This window comes from Aethalodelphis obliquidens, unplaced genomic scaffold (assembly GCF_003676395.1).
Source record: "Aethalodelphis obliquidens isolate GAN/ISIS:26980383/991018 unplaced genomic scaffold, ASM367639v1 scaffold47, whole genome shotgun sequence".
Classification (NCBI taxonomy): domain Eukaryota; kingdom Metazoa; phylum Chordata; class Mammalia; order Artiodactyla; family Delphinidae; genus Aethalodelphis; species Aethalodelphis obliquidens.
This window is the reverse complement of record NW_020837991.1, coordinates 14,129,190-14,143,836: the sequence shown is the minus strand read 5'-3', so window position 1 is coordinate 14,143,836 and position 14,647 is coordinate 14,129,190.

Here is a 14,647-nt window from a genome sequence, read left to right as displayed (position 1 = left end):
CTAGCTGCTCCGCGGCATGTGGGATCTTCCCGGACCGGGGCACGAACCCGTGTCCCCTGCATCGGCAGGTGGACTCTTAACCACTGCGCCACCAGGGAAGCCTGAGACTCAGAATTATTATGCTATTTGAAAACCTGGATGCAGTCTTTTCTGAGGCTAGCTTCTCTTTATTCTTACAATCCCATTTGCTAATATAATTCTTTATTTTAAACTTAAAGTAGAATATAAGTTCCATGAGTGAGGGCAGGGGTTTTTATTTTTATTTTGTTTCTCTGTTATAATTCTAAATGCCTAGAATAGTGCCCGTCGCATAGTAGGAACTCAACTAATATTGTTCAATGAATATTTGAACAGAATGAAGCAGACAAAACACAGTATGAATGTCTTTCCAACTATGTCATGGGATTGTTGAGAAAAACCCAGGGAGCAATTACCATAGAGTTGTGCGAATTGAGGCTAGTTTATAGGGCTGTGGTGTAAATTTGCTGTCGTTCTGTAAATCTTTTATTTTTAAACATAACACACAAGAAAAATGCATAAAGCATAAATAAACAATGTAATGGGATGAATTATAAAGTGAAATCTGTGAACCACCACACAGGTCAAGAAATAAAACATTGCCAGCATTCCAGAAGCTCCCCAAATGTTAACTCTGAAATATCTTAAACTCTCTCTACCTGCTAGAGGTAACTGCTATGCTGATTTTTATGATAATCATTTTCTTGCTTTGCTTTATCATTTTAGCACCAGTATATGCATCCGTTAACAGTGCTGTTTAGTTAGTATTTTGTAAACTTAATATAAATAAACAATATAATGTCCTATAGTTTTCATTCATACGTGTACATGATTTATCCAAGTTGATGCACATTATTTTAGTTTATTTTCATCTTTATATTTTATAAATATAGCATATTCTTCTACTGAAATAAATTTTCCTAGGTTTTGGCTATAAAATCTATGCTGCTATTAAAGTTATCGTACATGTGTCTTGGTGCCTATGTATCCATGGTTTCTATGGTATATTTACCACCTAGGAGTGGAATTGCTGAATCACAGTGTATGCCTGTTTTTAGTTTTAGCAGACAATACCTTACATTGTCACCAAATACTAGGCTTTCTCAGATTTTTATTTTAGCCAATTTGATACTTATATATTTGTAGTTCTCTGTAGTTTTCATTGGTATTTCCGTGGTTACTGAAGAAGTAGATTTTATTTTATCACCCATTTAGATTAAAGCTTTATCAACCATTTGGACTTTCTCTTTTGTAAAATACCCAGTTAAGACTTCAGCCTCCTGTTTTTATTGATTTGTCTAACTTTTTCTTATCAATTTGTAGTTCTTTGTGTAATCTGGATATGTCCTTTCATCGTAATACAGTTAAAAACATTTCACATTCTGTGGCTTGTATTTTTCACTTTATTTATGATATGTTTTAATAAATAGACGTTTTAAATTTTAGGATTGTCAAGTATATTGATATTTTTCCTTTTGGGGCCTTTTATGACTTTTTCTCCAAAGTAACACACCAGCATTTTCCCCATATTGATAGAAGCAGTCTCTAAGTATAACCCACAGTTAAGGGGAGAGGAATTAGTCTTCACCTTTTCAAAGGAGGCATCTCAAAGAATTTTTACACACCTTTTAAAATCATTACACGTGCCAAAATCATGTGAAAGTTTTTAGAGGAAATGGAGTAGAATACATTTAAAGGAAGAAAGGCTCAAGTTGAGAGAAATAAATCATAGATGTTGGAGAGAGGAGAGATCAGAATACGTATGTTTTATCTTTCATAGATGTTATCTTTCCCTTTAGTGCCCCAGATCTTTGAGGGCCGTGGCTGTGTCTAGCAGAGGTGGCCACATACTTGGTGTTTAGTAAGGACTTACTTGTTGGCTGATATGTTGTCATAAATGATTCCCCAGTTCCTGATCAAATTTCTATGGTAGTGGTTGTTCTTCCAGTTGATCTGGTAAGTTCAAAACATTGATCGACCTGACCTAAATACTGAATTTAGGGTCAGATCTTAACCAATATGCTAACTAAAAGAAATTAGTTTCAGGTCAAATCTGACTATAGCCAGGATGATTGGAAGCCCCTGTTGCTCTGCCTTTAGCCATTTACTGTCCCCGAAGATTTCTCTCCTATTTCTTCCCTTGAAACTCAGTCATCTTATTTTCCTGTTCTCATTCAGTTTGTCATATTTGGGGAGATCTGTCCAATTTATCCTTGATGGAGATTTACTCTTTTTTTTTTTTTTTTGCGGTACGCGGGCCTCTCACTGTTGTGACCTCTCCCATTGCGGAGCACAAGCTCCGGACGCGCAGGCTCAGCGGCCATGGCTCATGGGCCCAGCCGCTCCGCGGCACGTGGGATCCTTCCGGACCGGGGCACGAACCCGTGTCCCCTGCATCGGCAGGCGGACTCTCAGCCACTGCGCCACCAGGGAAGCCCTACTCTGCTGGGGACCAGCCCCAGCTGAACAGGATTCACCCAAAGGAGAAGACGGAGTCGGCGTGGACAGAACTCAGTACACCTCAGAGGATGCAAGGATCTGACAAATTTATTTTCAAGATTCCAAAAGCTTTTATACTATAAAGTGATCTCATTTTCAAATTCAACATTCTCATTCCCACGCCAAAAACTCCCCCACATAGGCCACAAAACAAAGGTAATTTACATCAGCAGATTGATTAAAACAGGTTAGGTAATTTTCCCATCGCCCAGAGTCTCTTTCTTCTCCTGTGGTTAGTCACATGTTGGTCACATCTACGTCAGGAACACAGTCTGCGGTTTCATCGTCTTCCTTAGAAAATTAGATGTTTTTGTACCTATATGTTCTTGTTCAATCACCCAACTATTCAAAGCACAAACTCAAGCACATTATTCTTTTAACAATTGTAAATATTTATAGACTATTTTCTTCTACCTTATAATCAAAACAAGGCACTAAATTATACAAAAAACAATTCTACTTATAAAAGGCTACCAAGTAGCCTACTCTATCTAATTTATTATGTACCCACTATAGCATAAAACCTTCCCACCACCATACCCAAAAATTTCCTAACCTACAATAGTAATCAAAACAATCAAAACAATACACATCATTTTTTATACTTCTAAAAAACCATGGGAGCGGACATTGTACCGTAAACTCATTGATTAAACCCACTGTTGCATAAAACCTTGTCACCATACCCAGGTATTTCCCAGCATGTTTATAACTCCACTGGGAGGCCATAACTCTTGCAATTTTTCTTTTAAAGTACAAAGCTGCTGCAGAAATGTTCCCACCATTATATTTCCCCAACAAATATAATCATTAAAGGAGCCAAAGTAGCTATAATCCTTCTCTTGGTTTTTACCCTAAATTGGGGTCTTTCCTAAACCCCTGCATTAAAACTATACATTTTTCCCAACACCAAAAGCAATCCTATAAAAATCACCTTAGGCAAAGGCAGGGGAAGACAAGGGGAGCCACACAGAGGAAAGCCTTGCTTCCACACAGAGAAAAGCTGTGGTTCACGGAGGAAATGGGAAACAGAGCCCTGCTGCGGTGGAAGAGCAGTTGCCATTGGCCAGGTCTCTGGTCTGCTACCTGGATTCTCATCTGAGCTGGGCGTGGGAAGTGAAGCAGCCATGGGGACAAGAGACCTCTCTCAAAAGGGGTGAGGGTTCAGGCACCTGCAAAGTTGGGGGGGGTGAGGGTCTATGCCCCACCTCTGTTGGCCCCCAAGTTCTCTCCTGATGGCCCCTCTGCGACTGTGCCTGTCTTAGGTTGTTCCTTCCCTGAGGAATCTTACCCGTCTCTGGCTAACCAGCCATCCTCCGGGGCCAAGCAGGGAGATGTGAGGTGTGCGAGTGAGCGAGGTGCAGCGCCCCCAGAGAAGGTCAGTTTTCTGTCACCTTGGTAGCCTATGCCCCCGTGGCCTCCACGCCCAGCACCTGCCCTGGGATTCCCTCGCCAACTGGCGGGGCCCCGGCTCTGATCACATGTCTTCGGGAACCCAGGTTTCTCCTCCAGAGAGGGCCCAGCTTACAGCACTGGGCAAGAGAGGCCAATTGCACGGCACCAGCCACCAGGAGGCAGGAAGCTTTGCAAACAAGAACTTTACTTTTCCATATTTACACCTGACAGCACCAGCTTTGCAGAGGAGAGCTTTGCTTCTCCATATTTATACCCGATAGCATCAACTTTGCTTGATACTATGGGTCTCGTCTGTGCTGTGACTCAAAGGCACTTCCTATATGGCTCCCAACACTACTCTTAATAGCTTAATAGAAAATGATTATATCTAGTTGGTTTTTTTTTTCATTTTAAAAGTATGTTTTAAAGACACAAAGCTTTAATCTAAAATAATGACTTTCCTATGAGCACAGTAACATAGTGTCCATTTATTCATACACTCGCTAATGTCCAGAGAATTAGAAGAAATGCCGTTAAAAGACATGAGCTATTGTATTTATGGGCAACGGTCAGCCATCTAACTGTATTCTGCTCTGCCTGCTATACTCATTTGCCTTTGAATTTATCCAGACCCCAAACAGCAACATATGTGGCTTTGCACTTATGTTTTCATGCAGTCTGTGATTTTTCTTCTCATCCCAATTAGCCACAGCTCCAATCAGTTTAATCCATCTCTGATAGCAAGCCATATTTTCCTACCTTGTTGATGAGCATGTCATGTGGAACAGAGTCAGAAGCCTCCCGAAGTCAAAATATATTATGTCTGTCCCTTCCTCCCTGCATGCAAGGTCTGCCACTCTGTCAGATGAGGCAACTGAATTGGTCTAACATGATTTGTTGGTCACAAAGTCATGCTAGTTATTACCCATCATTCTGAGATCTTCCATGTGCTTGCAAATTGATTAGGCATCTTGATCTTGTGGTTAATGTACTTTTTGTCATTGTTTAGAGCTGGGGACACGCCAATCCAATCTTGGGCTACTGTGAGCATGCATTTACTATCTGTTCTCTATTCCTTAAAGATAAGGAGCTCATTTGCTTTTACAACTCAGAAATTCTCAAAAAGAAAAGTTAACACTTCCAAGGACTCCTGGGATAGTTTATTAGTAGCCAAGCTTTGGTATCAAGAATTAAAAGAAATTAGGTTTTCTATCCTCATTGATGGGAAAGGCATATATTTATTGAGTCTCTGCTATGTGAAAGACACCGTACTGCTAGGTTGTGTAAGAGGTACAATGATATTTAAGATGGTCTCAAATCTTGAATTGTCTATAGAAAACATGAACACAGGGGCTTCCCTGGTGGTGCAGTGGTTGAGAGTCCGCCTGCTGATGCAGGGAACGTGGGCTCGTGCCCTGGTCTGGGAAGATCCCACATGCCACGGAGCGGCTGGGCCCATGAGCCATGGCCGCTGGGCCTGCGTGTCCAGAGCCTGTGCTCAGCAACGGGAAAGGCCACAGCAGTGAGTGGACCGCGTACCGCAAAAAAACCCCAAAAAAACAAACAAACAAAAAAACATGAACACATTGAAAAGTAATTGACAACGATATTTTGTGTGGAGAATAGAGAAAAGAACATAAAACTTTTTAGTAGGTTGTATGTTACAAATTATCAGATTTTCTTTATGCCTGATTGTCCTGCTAAATTATTTTAAATAATAACCCAGAAATATTATTTGTATATTTCTTTTTGAATTGACTGCCTCCTGAATTTTTAATTATTTCCCTATATCCTCAAAATTTTTAGTGGCAGCGAGATTGATTTCTTTATATTCTCCTTTTGTCATTACATATGTTTCCTATTTTTTCTTTATCTTCCTGCCTTTCTACCTGTTTTCTCTCTATCAACTTCGTTTTTTTGCCCAGTTATGGGCTTGTAGGTATGTTCTTCCAGGAAAAGGGAATATTTCCAAGATTGTTGATCGTAGGTCTCTTGGGAACTCACACTTTACTGTTCCAATAAAGGCTTGGTAATACCAATTATCACCATCAACAAAATATAAAAATATAGCTCTTTATATTTGTAAAAATATAACACTTTATGAAAAAACAACCTAAATGATTGGCCAGAAAATCCAGTGACCAATTTGTTTTTTATAAATTTATTTTAAAATACAATATAGACATGGAGTATTAAGTTAAAAATGTCACAGGATAGACCAGAGCAGTTTTCATTATACCCAATTCTTATCAACCAAAATTTATCAACTAAATTTATTAAATAAACTTTAAGGAAATATCTTCTTGTTTGTTTTCTAAACATCTTTATTGGAGTATAATTGCTTTACAATGGTGTGTTAGTTTCTGCTTTATATTCACTTTGTTATAAAGGAAATATCTTCTATATCACTTATAGATAGGACCTCTGCCATTAAAAGTTCTCATATCTTGACAGTTGGAGAAAAAGATATCTGATGACAGGTAATTGTTGTTAATTCTGTTAGGTGTGAGAATATTATTACAGATAGGTAGGGAATTATTAGTTTTTGGAGAAAGATGTTGATCTACTTAGAGATGAAGTATAGTGATACATGTAAATTACTTTGAAATGTTTTGGCAATATATAATGTATGCGTGTATACATATGTACAATTATAGATGCATTTATATATAATATATGAAGTCTCAAATCTTAAGTGCAGAGCAGCTTTTTGTAAGTTTTTTCCCTGGCTTTTTCTTATCACTGCATTATTTCATGGCTTCATTACACACACAATTAGGTCTTTGCTTATATGTCATTGATTTGCCTCCTGCTCTGGGCTCTAATGAATTCTTCCAGTGAATTAAAGGGGAATCTCAATTGCATATCATAATGTCCCATTAATACTTTAAGCCTCACGTTGTTCTTTAGTCTAACTCCTTTTTCTACAGCCAGTGAAATGTAAAATGAAGCAAGAGGGGAACTCCTGGGTTTGAATCGAAAACTGCAATGCATTCATCCTCCTCTGCTTTCCGCTTCTCTCTTCCCTTAAAATACACAGGAGGTGGATAATAAATATTTGGTGAACAAACCAGTGGAAAAAAGATCAGTAGATGGATGCTTCCAAGAGACAGGTGGTCCTCAAGACAAGTTTATTAAATTTGTCATGTAGCTACTTAAAAATCTGCCAAAGCCCCTCCTTGCTAGAGACATCTTAGAGGCTTTCTTGAAAAGGCTTATGTTTTCTCCAAACATAAAAGTATAGAACATTTCAAAAGAGAGTTACATTGTGATGCAGCTTGGCTCTTTTCTTGGCATAAATAATATTTCCTGGAAGGTAAAGGGTTAAAGTCGATCTGGTAACATTACAATTTTATTTCAGTAAAGCAAAATCAATCAGTCTGATGCATACTGTTGAAATCCAAGTAAATGCTAGCATGGTATAATTGCACAAAAATGTCCATGAAAAAAGAATGCAGATCAATAATTGATTTTCTCTCATTTAAATTTTTTATTCTCTGTCAGTATACAGAGTAGAGGGAGTGAAGATTTTTAAAACTCCTTTCTTATTTGAAGTGTGCGATGGCTGGATAAAAGCAAGCTTATTCCAAACGTAGTTCACTTATCATTTAAAATCTGTGAATGTGAGGCGCACAGAGGCCCAACTTTTGGAATACATTAAAAACAACAACTGTGAAAAAGAGCGGGAGAGACCTTCAAGATGGCGGAGGAGCAAGGCACAGAGATCACCTTCCTCCCCACAGATACACCAGAAATACATCTACACGTGGAACAACTCCTACAGAACACCTACTGAACACTGGCAGAAGACCTCAGACCTCCCAAAAGGCAAGAAACTCCCCACGTACCTGGGTAGGGCAAAAGAAAAAAGAATAAACAGAAACAAAAGAATAGGGATGGGACCTGCACCAGTGGGAGGGAGCTGTGAAGGAGGAAAGGTTTCCACACGCTAGGAAGCCCCTTCACGGGCGGAGACTGCGGGTGGCGGCGAGGGGAGCTTCGGAGTCGCAGAGGAGAGCGCAGCAACAGGGATGTGGAGGGCAAAGCGGGGAGATTCCCACACAGAGGATCGCTGCTGACCGGCACTCACCAGTCCGAGAGGCTTGTCTGCTCACCCGCTGGAGCGGGCGGGGGCTGGGAGCTGAGGCTCGGGCTTCGGTTGGCGGCGTGAACACAGCCTGCAGGGGTTAGTGCACCACGGCTAGCTGGGAGGGAGTACGGGAAAAGTCTGGACCTGCCGAAGCGGCAAGAGACTTTTTCTTCCCTCTTTGTTTCCTGGTGCGCGAGGAGAGGGGATTAAGAGTGCTGCTTAAAGGAGCTCCAGACGGGCGCGAGCCCCGGCTAACAGCGCAGACACCAGAGACGGGCATGAGACGTTAAGGCTGCTGCCGCCGCCACCAATAAGCCTGTGTGCGAGCACAGGTCACTATCCACACCCCCCTTCTGGGGAGCCTTTGCAGCCCGCCACTGCCAGGGGTCCGGGATCCAGGGACAACTTCCCCGGGAGACCGCACAGCGCACCTCAGGCTGGTGCAACGTCACGTTGGCCTCTGCCGCCGCAGGCTTGCCCCGCATCGTGCCCCTCCCTCCCCCCAGCCTGAGTGAGCCAGAGCCCCCGAATCAGCTGCTCCTTTAACCCTGTCCTGTCTCAGCGAAGAACAGATGCCCTCAGACGATGTACACGAAGAGGCGGGTCCAAATCCAGAGCTGAGCCCTGGGAGCTGTGTGAACAAAGAAGAGAAAGGGAAATCTCTCCCAGCAGCCTCAGGAGCAGCGAATTAAATCTCCACAATCAACTTGATGTACCTGCATCTTTGGAATACCTGAATAGACAACGAATCATCCCAAAATTGAGGCAGTGGCTTTTGGAGCAACTGTAGACTTGGCGTTTGGTTTCTGCATCTAATTTGTTTGTGGTTTTATGCTTATCTTAGTTTAGTATTTAGATTTTATTATCATTGGTAGATTTGTTTATTGATTTGGTTGCTGTCTTCCTTTTTTAAAAGTATATATATATATATATATATTTTTTTTTTTTTTTCCTTTATCTCTTTTTGTGAGTGTGTATGTGTATTCTTCTTTATGTGATTTGGTCTGTATAGTTTTGCTTTTACGATTTGTCCTAGGGTTCTCTTTGTCGCGTTTATTTTTGGATAGTTTTTAGCGCTTGTCACCATTGATGGATTTGTTTATTGGTTTGGTTGCTCTCTTCTTTCTTTTTTCAATGACTTATTAATATTTTATTCTTAATAATTATTTTTTTATTTTAATAACTTCATTTTTCTCTTTCTTTTTTTTTTTTTTTTTTTTTTTGCGGGACGCAGGCCTCTCACTGTTGTGGCCTCTCCCGTTGCAGAGTACAGGCTCCAGACGCGCAGGCTCAGCGGCCATGGCTCATGGGCCCAGCCGCTCCGCGGCATGTGGGATCCTCCTGAACTGGGGCACGAACCCGTGTCCCCTGCACTGGCAGGCGGACTCCCAACCACTGCGCCACCAGGGAAACCCCTCTTTCTTAGTTTTATTCTCACTTTTCTTCTGACCCGTATGGCTGACAGGGTCTTGGTGCTCTAGCCACTTGTCAGGCCTGTGCCTCTGAGGTGGCAGAGCTGAATTCAGGACATTGGTCAACCAGAGACCTCACCGCTCCATGTAATAACAAACAAAAAGCTCTCCAAGAGATCTCCATCTCAACGCTAAGACCCATCTCCACTCAATGAACAACAGGCTACAGTGCTAGACACCCTATCCCAACCAACTAGCAAGACAGGAACACAAACCCACCCATTAGCAGAGAGGCTGCCTAAAATCATAATAAGTTCACAGACACCCCAAAACACACCACCAGGCACGGTCCTGCCCACCAGAAAGACAAGATCCAGTTTCACCCACCAGAACACTGGTGGAGGAACCAGTCCCCTCCACCAGGAAGCCTACACGAGCCACTGAATATCAATTACAAAGATATCAATTACAGGAAAAAATCTGTAAAAAATCCAAACACATGGTGGTGAAACAATACACTACTTAATCGCATACAGGATAAATCCAAGAAGAAACATGCCAAGACACATATTAATCAAACTATCAAAAATTAACTACAAAGGAAAAATATTAAATGCAGCAGGGAAAAAAACCAAATAACATACAAGTGAATCCCCATAAGGTTAACAGCTGATCTTTCAGCAGAAACTGTGCAATCCAGAAGGGAGTGGCAGGACATATTTAAAGTGACGAAAGGGAAAAACCTGCAACCAAGATTACTCTACCCAGCAAGAATCTCATTCAGATTTGATGGAGAAATTAAAACCTTTACAGACAAGCAAAAGCTAAGAAAATTCAGCACCACCAAACCAGCTTTACAACAAATGCTAAAGGAACTTCTCTAGGCAGGAAACACAAGAGAAGGAAAAGATCTGAAATAACAAACCCAAAACAGTAAAGAAAATGGTAATAGTAACATACATATCAAAAATTACCTTACATGTAAATGGATTAAATGCTCCAACCAAAAGACATAGACTGGGCTTCCCTGGTGGTCCAGTGGTTGAGAGTCCGCCTGCCGATGCAGGGGACACGGGTTCGTGCCCGGGTCTGGGAAGATCCCACATACCACGGAGTGGCTAGGCCCGTGAGCCATGGCCACTGAGCCTGCGTGTCCGGAGCCTGTGCTCCGCAACGGGAGAGGCCACAACAGTGAGAGGCCCGCGTACTGCAAAAAAACCAAAAAAAATGTCACAAAGAAAGAAAACTACAGGCCAATATCGCTGATGAACATAGATGCAAAAATCCTCGAGAAAATACTAGCAAAGAGAATCCAACAGCACTTTAAAAGGATCATACACCATGATTAAGTGGGGTTTATCACAGGAATTCAAGGATTCATCAATATACACAAATCAATCAATGTGATATACCATATTAACAGATGGAAGGAGAAAAACCATATGATCATCTCAGTAGATGCAGTAAAAGCTTTCAACAAAATTCAACACCCATTTATGATAAAAACCTCCAGAAGGTAGGCATAGAGGGAACTTACCTCCACATAATAAAGGCCATATATGACAAAACCAAGGAGCTCATGCAACTCAATAACAAAAAGCAAACAACCCACTCCAAAAATGGGCAGAAGACCTAAATAGACATTTCTCCAAAGAAGATGTACAGATTGCCAACAAACACATGAAAGAAAGCTCCACATCACTAATCATTAGAGAAATGCAAATCAAAACTACAATGAGGTATCACCGCACACCAGTCAGAATGGCCATCATCAAAAAAATCTACAAACAATAAATGCTGGGGATGGTGTGGAGAAAATGGAACCCTCTTGCACTGTTGGTGGGAATATAAATTGATACAGCCACTATGGAGAACAGTATGGAGGTCCTTAAAAAACTAAAAATAGAACTACCACATGACTCAGCAATCCCACTACTGGGCATATACCCTGAGAAAACCATAATTCAAAAAGAGTCATGTACCGCAATGTTCATTGCAGGTCCATTTACAATAACCAGGACATGGAAGCAACCTAAGTGTCCATCGACAGAAGAATGGATAAAGAAGATGTGGCACATATATACAATGGAATATTACGCAGCCATAAAAGGAAACAAAATTGAGTTATTTGTAGTGAGGTGGATGGACCTAGAGTCTGTCATACAGAGTGAAGTAAGTCAGAAAGAAAAACAAATACCGCATGCTAACACATATATATGGAATCTAAAAAAAAAGAAGATTCTGAAGAACCTAGGGGCAGGACAGGAATAATGATGCAGACATAGAGAATGGACTTGAGGACACGTGGAGGGGAAGGGTAAGCTGGGACAAATTGAGAGAGTGGCATGGACATATATACACAACCAACTGTAAAATACATAGCTCGTGGGAAGCAGCCGCATAGCACATGGAGAGAAACTCAGTGCTTTGTGACCATCTAGTGCTGTGGGATAGGGAGGGTAGGAGGGAGACACAAGAAGGAAGAGATATGGGGGTATATGTATATGTATATGTATAGCTGATTCACTTTGTTATAAAGCAGAAACTAACACACCATTGTAAAGCAATTATACTCCAATAAAGATGTTAAAAAAAACAAACACTTGATCACTGTGTATGATCATTGTAATATGCTGTTGGATTCTGTTTTTGCTAGTATTTTGTTAAGGATTTTTGCATCTATGTTCATCAGTGATATTGGCCTGTAGTTTTCTTTCTTTGTGACATCTTTGTCTGGTTTTGGTATCAGGGTGATGGTGGCTTCATAGGATGAATTTGGGAGTGTTCCTCCCTCTGCTATATTTTGAAAGAGTTTGAGAAGGATAGGTGTTAGCTCTTCTCTAAATGTTTGATAGAAATCTCCTGTGAATCCATCTGGTCCTGAGCTTTTGTTTGTTGGAAGATTTTTAATCACAGTTTCAATTTCAGTGCTTGTGATTGCTCTGTTCATATTTTCTATTTCTTCCTGCTTCAGTCTCAGAAGGTTCTGCTTTTCTAAGTATTGTCCATTTCTTCCAGGTTGTCCATTTTATTGGCATAGAGTTGCTTGTAGTAATCTCTCATGATCCTTTGTATTTCTGCAGTGTAAGTTGTTACTTCTTTTTCATTTCTAATTCTGTTGATTTGAGTCTTCTCCCTTTTTTTCTTGCTGAGTCTGGCTAATGGTTTATCAGTTTTGTTTATCTTCTCAAAGAACCTGCTTTTAGTTTTATTGATCTTTGCTATCATTTCCTTCATTTCTTTTTCATTTATTTCTGATTTGATCTTTATGATTTCTTTTCTTCTGTTAACTTTGGTTTATTTTTGTTTTTCTTTCTCTATTTGCTTTAGGTGTAAGGTTAGGTTGTGTATTTGAGATGTTTCTTTTTTCTTGAAGTAGGATTTTATTGTTATAAACTTCCCTCTTAGAACTGCTTTTGCTGCATCCCATAGGTTTTGGGCTGTCTGGTTTTCATTGTCATTTGTCTCTAGGTACTTTGTGATTTCCTCTTAGATTTCTTCAATGATCTCTTGGTTATTCAGTAGTGCATTTTTTCGCCTCCATGTGTTTGTATTTTTTACAGATTTTTTTCTTGTAATTGATACCTAGTCTCACAGCGTTATGGTCAGAAAAGATATTTGATACGATTTCAGTTTTCTTAAATTTACCAAGGCTTAATTTGTGACCCAAGATATGATCTATCCTGGAGAATGTTCCATGAGCACTTGAGAAGAAAGTGTATTCTGTTCTTTTGGATGGAATATACTCTAAATATCAATTAAGTCCCTATTGTTTAATGTGTCATTTAAAGCTTGTGTTTCCTTATTTATTTTCATGTTGGATGATCTGTCCATTGGTGCAAGTGGCGTGTTAAAGTCCCCTACTCTGATTGTGTTACTGTCGATTTCCCCGTTTATGGCTGTTAGCATTTGCCTTATGTATTGAGGTGCTCGTATGTTAGGTGCATAAATATTTACAATTGTTGTTTCTTCTTCTTGGACTGATCCTTTGATCATTATGTAGTGTCCTTCCTTGTGTCTTGTAATAGTCTTTAAAGTCTATTTTGTGTGATATGAGAATTGCTACTCCAGCTTTCTTTTGATTTCCATTTGCATGGAATATCTTTTTCCATCTCCTCACTTTCAGTCTGTATGTGTCTCTAGGTCTGAAGTGGGTCTCTTGTACCCAGCATATATACGGATCTTGTTTTTGTATCCATTCATCCAGTCTTTGTCTTTTTGTTGGAGCATTTAATCCATTTACATTTATGGTAGTTGTCGATATGTATGTTCCTCTTACCATTTTCTCAATTGTTTTGGGTTTGTTATTGTAGGTCTTTTCCTTCTCTTTTGCTTCCTGCCTAGAGAAGTTCCTTTAGCATTTGTTGTAAAGTTTGTTGGGTTGTGCTGAATTCTCTTAGCTTTTGCTTGTCTTTAAAGGTTTTAATTTCTCTGTGGAATCTGAATGAGATCCTTGCTCGGTATAGTAAGTAATCTTTGTTGTACATTTTTCCCTTTCATCACTTTAAATATGTCCTGCCATTGCCTTCTGGCTTGCAGAGTTTCTGCTGAAAGATCAGCTGTTAATCTTATGGGTATTCCCCTGTATGTTATTTGTTGTTTTTCCCTTGCTGCTTTTAATATTTTTCCTTTGTATTTAATTTTTGATAGTTTGATTAATATGTGTCTTAGTGTGTTTCTCCTTGGATTTATCCTGTATGCGACTCTCTGTGCTTCCTGGACCTGATTGACTTTTCTTTGCCATATTAGGGACGTTTTCGACTATAATCTCTTCAAATATTTTCTCAGTCCCTTTTTTTTCTCTTCTTCTTCTGGGACCCCTATAATTTGTATGTTGGTAAATTTACTGTTGTCCCAGAGGTCTCTGATGCTGTCCTTAATTCTTTTCATTCTTTTTTCTTTATTCTGCTCTGCAGTAGTTATTTCCACTGTTTTATCTTCCAGGTCACTTATTTATTCTTCTGCCTTAGTTATTCTGCTATTGATTCTTTCTAGATAATTTTAAATTTCATTTATTGTGTTGTTCTTCATTGTTTGTTTGCTCTTTAGTTCTTCTAGGTCCTTGTTAAACGTTTCTTATATTTTCTGCCTTCTATTTCCAAGATTTTGGATCATCTTTACTATCATTCTCAATTCTTTTTCAGGTAGACTGCCTATTTCCTCTTCATTTGTTTGGTCTGGTGGGTTTTTACCTTGCTCCTTCCTCTTCTGTGTAGTTCTCTTCCTTCTCATT